Source organism: Scyliorhinus canicula, chromosome 16 (assembly GCF_902713615.1).
Source record: "Scyliorhinus canicula chromosome 16, sScyCan1.1, whole genome shotgun sequence".
Lineage (NCBI taxonomy): Eukaryota > Metazoa > Chordata > Chondrichthyes > Carcharhiniformes > Scyliorhinidae > Scyliorhinus > Scyliorhinus canicula.
The window spans coordinates 69,839,979-69,848,151 of NC_052161.1; positions in this window are offsets into that span (position 1 = coordinate 69,839,979).

An 8,173-nucleotide genomic window follows, 5' to 3' on the forward strand; every position below is an offset into this window, starting at 1 on the left:
TGTAACCTGCAACATCCTTCCGCACTGTCTACAACTCCACCGACTTTAGTGTCGTCTGCAAATTTACTCACCCATCCTTCTGCGCCCTCCTCTAGGTCATTTATAAAAATGACAAATAGCAACGGCCCCAGAACAGATCCTTGTGGTACGCCACTCGTAACTGAACTCCATTCTGAACATTTCCCATCAACTACCACTCTCTGTCTTCTTTCAACTAGCCAATTTCTGATCCACATCTCTAAATCTCCGTATTTTCTGCAATAGCCGACCGTGGGGAACCTTATCAAACGCTTTACTGAAATCCATATACACCACATCAACTGCTCTACCCTCGTCTACCTGTTCAGTCACCTTCTCAAAGAACTCGATAAGGTTTGTGAGGCATGACCTACCCTTCACAAAACCATGCTGACTATCCCTAATCATATTATTCCTATCTAGATGATTATAAATCGTATCTTTTATAATCCTCTCCAAGACCTTACCCACCACAGACGTTAGGCTCACCGGCCTATAGTTACCGGGGTTATCTCTACTCCCCTTCTTGAACAAAGGGACCACATTTGCTATCCTCCAGTCCTCTGGCACTATTCCTGTAGCCAATGATGACCTAAAAATCAAAGCCAAAGGCTCAGCAATCTCTTCCCTGGCTTCCCAGAGAATCTTGGGATAAATCCCATCCGGCCCCGGGGACTTATCTATTTTCACCTTGTCCAGAATTGCCAACACTTCTTCCCTACGCACCTCAATGCCATCTATTCTAATAGCCTGGGTCTCAGCATTCTCCTCCACAATATGATCTTTTTCTTGAGTGAATACTGACGAAAAGTATTCATTTAGTATCTCGCTTATCTCCTCAGCCTCCACACACAACTTCCCACCACTGTCCTTGACTGGCCCTACTCTTACCCTAGTCATTCTTTTATTCCTGACATGATTTTGGAATGATTTTTTTTAATAAACATTTTATTGAGGTATTTATGATTTTATAACAAGAACAGAAGAAACAGTGTACATACCAATATAAACATAGTGCGAAAGCCGTCTTCCTCCCTTTCACCCTAAAACCCTATTTTAAATTAAACAAAATCCCAGCCGCCCCCTCCCCCCTTTCTGCTGACAGTTCATTTTCCCTAAAGAAGTCGACGAGCGGCTGCCACCTCCGGGTGAACCCCAACACTGACCCTCTCAGGGAGAACTTGATTTTCTCCAAACAGAGAAAGCTAGCCATGTCAGTTGGCCAGGTCTCCGACTTCGACTTTGGGGGCTTTGAGTCCCTCCAAGCTAATAATGTCTGTCTCCGGGCTACCAGGGAAACAAAGGCCAGGACGTCTGCCTCTTTCTCCTCCTGGATTTCCGGGTCTTCCGACACTCCGAAAATCGCCACCTCTGGACTCGGGGCCACCCTTGTTTTTAACACCTTGGACATGACATCCGCAAACCCCTGCCAAAATCTTCTGAGCTTCAGGCATGCCCAGAACATATGAACATGGTTCATTGGCTCTCCTGCACACCTTGCGCATCTATCTTCTACCCCAAAGAACCTGCTCATCCGGGCCACTGTCATGTGAGCCCGGTGACTGACCACGGGAATGATTGATGGCTTTGACATAATGGAATTTTCTGTCATCTGAGTTGATTCGCTTTGATTTCACTGTTTATAGCCATCTTTCTTCATCTTTGCAACCCAGCTGGAAAATTGAAAATCATCCAGTGTCGTTCCTCCCCTTTTGTGTCCAATGATTGGTTAATTAAAAACAGTGGTTACGGTAGGTATGCTCCAGTGACCAAATCATAATTCAAAAGTAGTTATGACAAGCCTCGATCCAATACTGACTACTCCTGTGGAGAAATACGACCACAAATAATAATTACACAAAGTAAAATGACATGGTTTCTTATGTGCCAGCTCCCCACATGAAGAATTCCTAGCCTCAGCAAAGCAACTTTGTGTAACTGGTAACTTTAAAGGCAGGGCTGCCTCCCAGATGTGAAAATAGAGGAGCTGTCTGTCAGCGCGCATAATTCACTGGTTCATTTTACTGTTAAGACAGCACTGCTGAGGAAAGTACTGCATGTACCAGTGTTAAAAATCAATCACCTAGACACGTTGGCCCACTATGGCTGAAATTCGCTTTGATTTTTCACAGTCCTCATGTAAAAGTAGACCCTAGTTTTTCAGCGATCAAAGTTCAGCACAAATGTATAATCCGGGAAATGTTGATGATTTGACTTGACTGTAAATGTATAATTACTGGTGAAAGTGAGCAAATAAATGCTTAAAATATTTAAACTTTTCAGTTTTGTTGCAGTCCATTGCAGTCCATTTAAGTTATCAGATGATGAATGACAATTGTGTTAGGATTATTAATTACTTAGCAAATTACTACAGTTCATTTGTTCCAAGGCACGCACAGGAACCTTTGGATATTGGCCGAGCATCAAGACTAATTTGGTTTTAACCGATGAAAAACAACTGAAGTTCAGGTGGGCAACATGATCCGTCACAATACCTTCACGAGAAAAAGAAGAAGCTCAATTTATAGAACATAGAACAGTACAGCACAGAACAGGCCCTTCGGCCCTCGATGTTGTGCCGAGCTTTGTCCGAAACCAAGATCAAGCTATCCCACTCCCTGTCATTCTGGTGTGCTCCATGTGCCTAATCAAGAACCGCTTCAAAGTTCCTAAAGTATCTGACTCCACTATCACAGCAGGCAGTCCATTACACACCCTAACCACTCTCTGAGTAAAGAACCTACCTCAGACATCCCTCCTATATCTCCCACCCTGAACCTTATAGTTATGTCCCCTTGTAACAACTACATCCACCCGAGGAAATAGTCTCTTAACGTCCACTCTATCTATCCCCCTCGTCGTCTTATAAACCTCTATAAAGTCGCTTCTCATCCTCCTCCGCTCCAAAGAGAAAAACCTTAGCTCCCTCAACCTTTCCTCATAAGACCTACCCTCCAAACCAGGCAGCATCCTGGTAAATCCCCTTTGCACCCTTTCCAATGCTTCCACATCCCTCCTATAGTGAGGTGACCAGAACTGCACACACTACTCCAAATGTGGTCTCACCAGGGTCATGTACAGTTGCAGCATAACCCCACGGCTCTTAACCTCAAGCCCCCTGTTAATAAACGCTAACACACTAAAGGCCTTCTTCCTGGCTCTATCCACTTGAGTGGCAACCTTCAGAGATCCGTGGACATGAACCCCAAGATCTCTCTGTTCCTCCACATTCCTCAGATTATACTGAATGTTTTTTTTAAATTTAAAGTACCCAATTCATTTTCTTTCCAATGAAGGGACAATTTAGCCTGGCCAATCCACCTACCCTGCACATCTTTGGGGGTGAGACCCACGCATACATGGGGAGAATGTTCAAACTCCACATGGACGGTGACCCAGGGCAGGGATCAGGGCCGGGATCAAACCTGGTTCCTTGGTGCCATGAGGCAGCAGTGCTAACCACTGTGCCACCGTGCCGCCTGTTGCGACCATCAATTCACACGAAACCAGGAGTAGAAGTAAACTGTGGCTTTAATTAACTAGAACAGTTCCTGCCTGCGACTGGTCTGTTAGTGGGAGCCACCTACAGGGCGACTGCACTTTATACCTCTCCTCAAGGGGTGCAGTCACGGGCGGAGCCCACACAATCCCCAGCATGCTACATTATAGGTAATACCAAACAATGGTCCATAGGTGGAGCCCAGATGGGCAACAGCGTAATACAGATAAGCATATGGTGAATTGTTACAGCAATACATTCACCACATTCACCCTCTGTTAAAAAAATGAAGTCCGGCAGGGGTGACGAGTTCATAGGTTCAGCCTGTCTGGCGCACGGATTGTGCGCTGTGAACGCCGAAGCTCTGGTGTTGCCGCTGGCCCAGGCGTCAAAATCATCCGTGCTGGCATCGGTAGTGAAGTCGCTGGTGCGGATACAGACGTGGATTCCGGGAGCGTGTCTTCTGGAGCTTCATTCCTGTGGGTCGGTGAAGGGGGAATGGCGGGCAGGAGGGGGTGCGGGTGCCATGTAGGGGCGGGGGCGCTGGTCAGCATAGGTTGGGTGGGGTAAGATGGGGTGGCGGAGGTAGTGGAACCTGCGGGTGCCAGGTCCCGGAGGGAGACCGTATCCTGTCAGCTGTCGGGGTGTTCGATGTATGCATCCTGGGGGTTGAAGTGTAGGAGCTGGACTCTCTCGACCAGGGGATCGGCCTGACGTGCTTGCGGAGCCGGACGGGCACCGGTGTCTTCAGCCAGGGCGGAAACGAGGCCCCTGAGGTGGATTTCCTGGGGAAAACAAATAGACGGTCATGAGGAGTCTCGTTTGTGGCTGTGCAAAGTAGGGACCTAATAGAGTGGAGCGCATCGGGGAGGACCTCCTGCCAGTGGGAGACCAGGAGATTCCTAGACCATAGGGCCAGGAAGACGGTCTTCCAGACCGTTGCATTCCCCCTCTCCACCTGCCCATTTCCCCTGGGGTTATAACTGGTAGTCCTGCTCGAGGCGATGCCTTTGCTGAGCAGGTACTGACGCAATTCGTCACTCATGAATGACGAGCCCCGGTCACTGTGGATGTATGTGGGGAATCCAAACAGTGTGAAGACACTATGTAGAACTTTAATGACGGTGGACGTGGTCATGTCGGGGCAAGGGATTGCAAAGGGGAAGCGGGAGAACTCGTCGATGATGTTGAGGAAATATGTGTTACGGTTGTTGGAGGGGAGGGGCCCTTTGAAATCAATACTGAGGTGCTCAAAGGGCCGGGATGCCTTTACCAGGTGGGCCTTATCTGGTCGATAGAAGTGCGGCTTGCACTCCGTGCAGATCGGGCAGTCCCTGGTCCTCAGTGGAGTAGGGCATGTTGCAGGCCTTGATGTAGTGGAGAAGCCGGGTGACCCCCGGGTGGCAGAGGTCATCGTGGATAGCCTGGAGTCAGTCGTCTTGCGCGCTGGCGCATGTGCTGCGGGTTCAGGGCATCTGGGGGCTCGTTGAGCTTCCCAGGGCGATATATTATATCGTAATTATAGTTGGAGAGTTCGATCCTCCACCTCAAGATCTTATAATTCTTGATTTTGCCCCACTGCGTATTGTCGAACATGAAGGCTACCGATCGTTGGTCGGTGACAAGGGTAAACCTCCTACCAGCGAGGTAGTGCCTCCAGTGCCACATGGCTTCCACGATGGCTTGGGCCTCCTTTTCGACTGAGGAGTGTCGAATTTCGGAGGTGGTGAGTGTTCGTGAAAAAAACGCTACGGGCCTGCCTGCCTGATTGAGGGTAGCGGCGAGGGCGACCTCTGATGCGTCACTCTCCAGCTTAAAGGGGACGGACTCGTCCACCACGTGCATCGCGGCTTTGGCAATATCTGCCTTGATGCAGCTGAAAGCCTGGCGGGCCTCAGCCCCCAGTGGGAAGATGGTGGCCTTGTTTAGTGGGCGTGCTTTGTCCGCATAGTTGGGGACCCACTGGGCTTACATGAAAAGAACCCGAGGCACCTTTTCAGGGCCTTGGGGCAGTGGGGAAGGGGGAGTTGCCGAAGGGGGTGCAAACGGTCGGGGTCGGGTCCTAGGACCCCGTTTTTCACGACGTAGCCGAGGATGGCTAGTCTGGTCGTGCGGAAAATGCATTTCTCCTTGTTGTAAGTGAGGTTAAGGGTTCGGGCAGTTTGGAGAAATCTCTGGAGGTTGGCATCATGGTCCTGCTGATCATGGCCGCAGATGGTGACGTTGTCCAAGTACGGAAATGTGGCTTGCAGCCCCTACTGGTCCACCATTCGGTCCATCATTCTTTGGAAAACCGAGACGCCATTCATGACGCCAAAGGGGACCCGGAGGAAGTTGAAGAGGTGGCCGTCTGCCTCAAAAGCCGTGTAGTGGCAGTCCTCCCGGCGGATTGGGAGCTGGTGGTACACAGACTTCAGATCCACCGTGGAGAACACCCGGTAGTGTGCGATCTGGATAACCATGTCTGCTATCCGGTGGAGGGGGTACGCATCGAGGTGCGTGTACCGGTTTATGGTTTGGCTGTAATCTACAACCATCCGGTTCTTTTCCCCAGTCCTGACGACCACCACCTGAGCTCTCCAGGAGCTATTACTGGCCTCGATGACTCGAAGCAGGGCGTTTCGTGTCCGTTTACCCGGACGGTCATCATAGAGCTCCGGAGGTGTTTGGGTCGTGACTGGTCAAGCGTGACCGCGCTGAGTTGCGGGTAGCCGGCATGGTCGAAGGTGCTGGGGCGGTCCCAAAATGGTTGCCCTGTTGGTCGCACGTGTCGGGTGGCGTTGCAGATGGCGGCCAAGATGGCGGCCCCCGTCGGTCGCACATAGAACATAGAACAGTACAGCACAGAACAGGCCCCTCGGCCCTCAATGTTGTGCCGAGCCATGATCACCCTACTCAAACCCACGTATCCACCCTATACCCATAACCCAATAACCCCCCCTTAACCTTACTTTTTTTATTAGGACACTACGGGCAATTTAGCATGGCCAATCCACCTAACCCGCACATCTTTGGACTGTGGGAGGAAACCGGAGCACCCGGAGGAAACCCACGCACACAGGGGGAGGACGTGCAGACTCCACACAGACAGTGACCCAGCCGGGAATCGAACCTGGGACCCTGGAGCTGTGAAGCATTTATGCTAACCACCATGCTACCCTGCTGCCCCTGAGGGGCTGTCTCTTCCAGGTCTAGGGCACATGTCGGGCGGTGAGGAAGATGGAATCCAAGATGGTGGCCCCCATGAGTCGCACGTATTGTGCGGGCTTGGAGATAGCTGCCCCCACGGACAACACGAGGTCGATGACGTGTCTGGGGGGGTGCGGAGCCGGCAGACATGCTGCCACACAGCGGAATCTGAGGATCTGCGATTTGTAGTTTTTGGACCTGGCTAAGCAAACTTTAGTACAATGTCCTTTTCTCCCGCAGTCACTGAAGTTCGCGTTCCGGGCCAGGCAGCGTTGCCTGAGGTGTTGAGGCTGGTCACAGAAATAACAGGGTAGCCCCCCATGGTGAGTCGGCTGCCGCGCGGCAGCACAGGCCTGGGGTATTCTTTGGTCGGGGGTCCACGAGGGGGTCGCGTGATCGGACGGGAACGCGTTAAGGCTTTGGAACGCTACTTCCAGAGAGGAGGCTAATTTTACCGTCTCTTCCAGGTCTAGGGCACCTTTTTCGAGTAGGCGCTGTCTCACGTAGTTGGACCTGACTCCAGCCACGTAGGTGTCCCGGATAACGAGGTCCATATGTTGAGTGGCAGTAACGGCCTGGTAATTGCAGCTTCGTGCAAGGACTTTGAGGTCGCGTAGGTACTTTTCCAGTGATTCCCCGGGATGCTGGCGGCGAGTGCTGAGGAGATGCCGCGCGTATACCTCGTTCACGGGCCTTAAGTAGAGGTGCTCTAGCATCGCGAGGGCGTCTGCATAGGTGGAGGCTTCCTCGAGTTGAACAGAGATTTGACGGCTCACCCGTGCGTGGAGGAGACTCAGCTTCCGTTCGTCGGAGGTGGAGGGCAAGGAGGAGGCAGCGAGGTAGGCCTTGAAACAGCGGAGCCAGTGCGAAAAAATCTCTTTCACCTCCCCGGCCTGCGGATCGAGTTGCAGTCGGTCAGGTTTGAGGGCCGATTCCATAGTGGCGTTGCAGTTGATTAAATTGATGCGACCATCAATTCACACGAAACCAGGAGTAGAAGTAAATTGTGGCTTTAATTAACTAGAACAGTGCCTGCCTGCGATTGGACTGTTAGTGGGAGCCGCCTACAGGGTGACTGCTCTTTATACCTCCCCTCAAGGGGTGGAGTCAGGGGCGGAGCCCACACAGGCCCCAGCATGCTACATTATAGATAATACCATACAATGGTCCATAGGTGGAGCCCACATGGGCAACAGCGTAATACAGATAAGCACATGGTGAATTGTTACAGCAATACATTCACCACACCGCCCTATTTAAACTGAAAGTTGCAGCATTCTCTGTAAAGACAAATAATTGCTTAACAGCAAGAGATAATGCTTTTTAGCAAATACTTAAGAGACTAGGGAAAAATATCCAAGAAACCAGAAAAAGATACTGAAAAATCAGTAGGGCAACAGTAGAAAAACGGGCAAGTGTTAGGAAAGAGTTAATGTTCCCTTGTGCTTAATTTGGACCTGGGGTTTT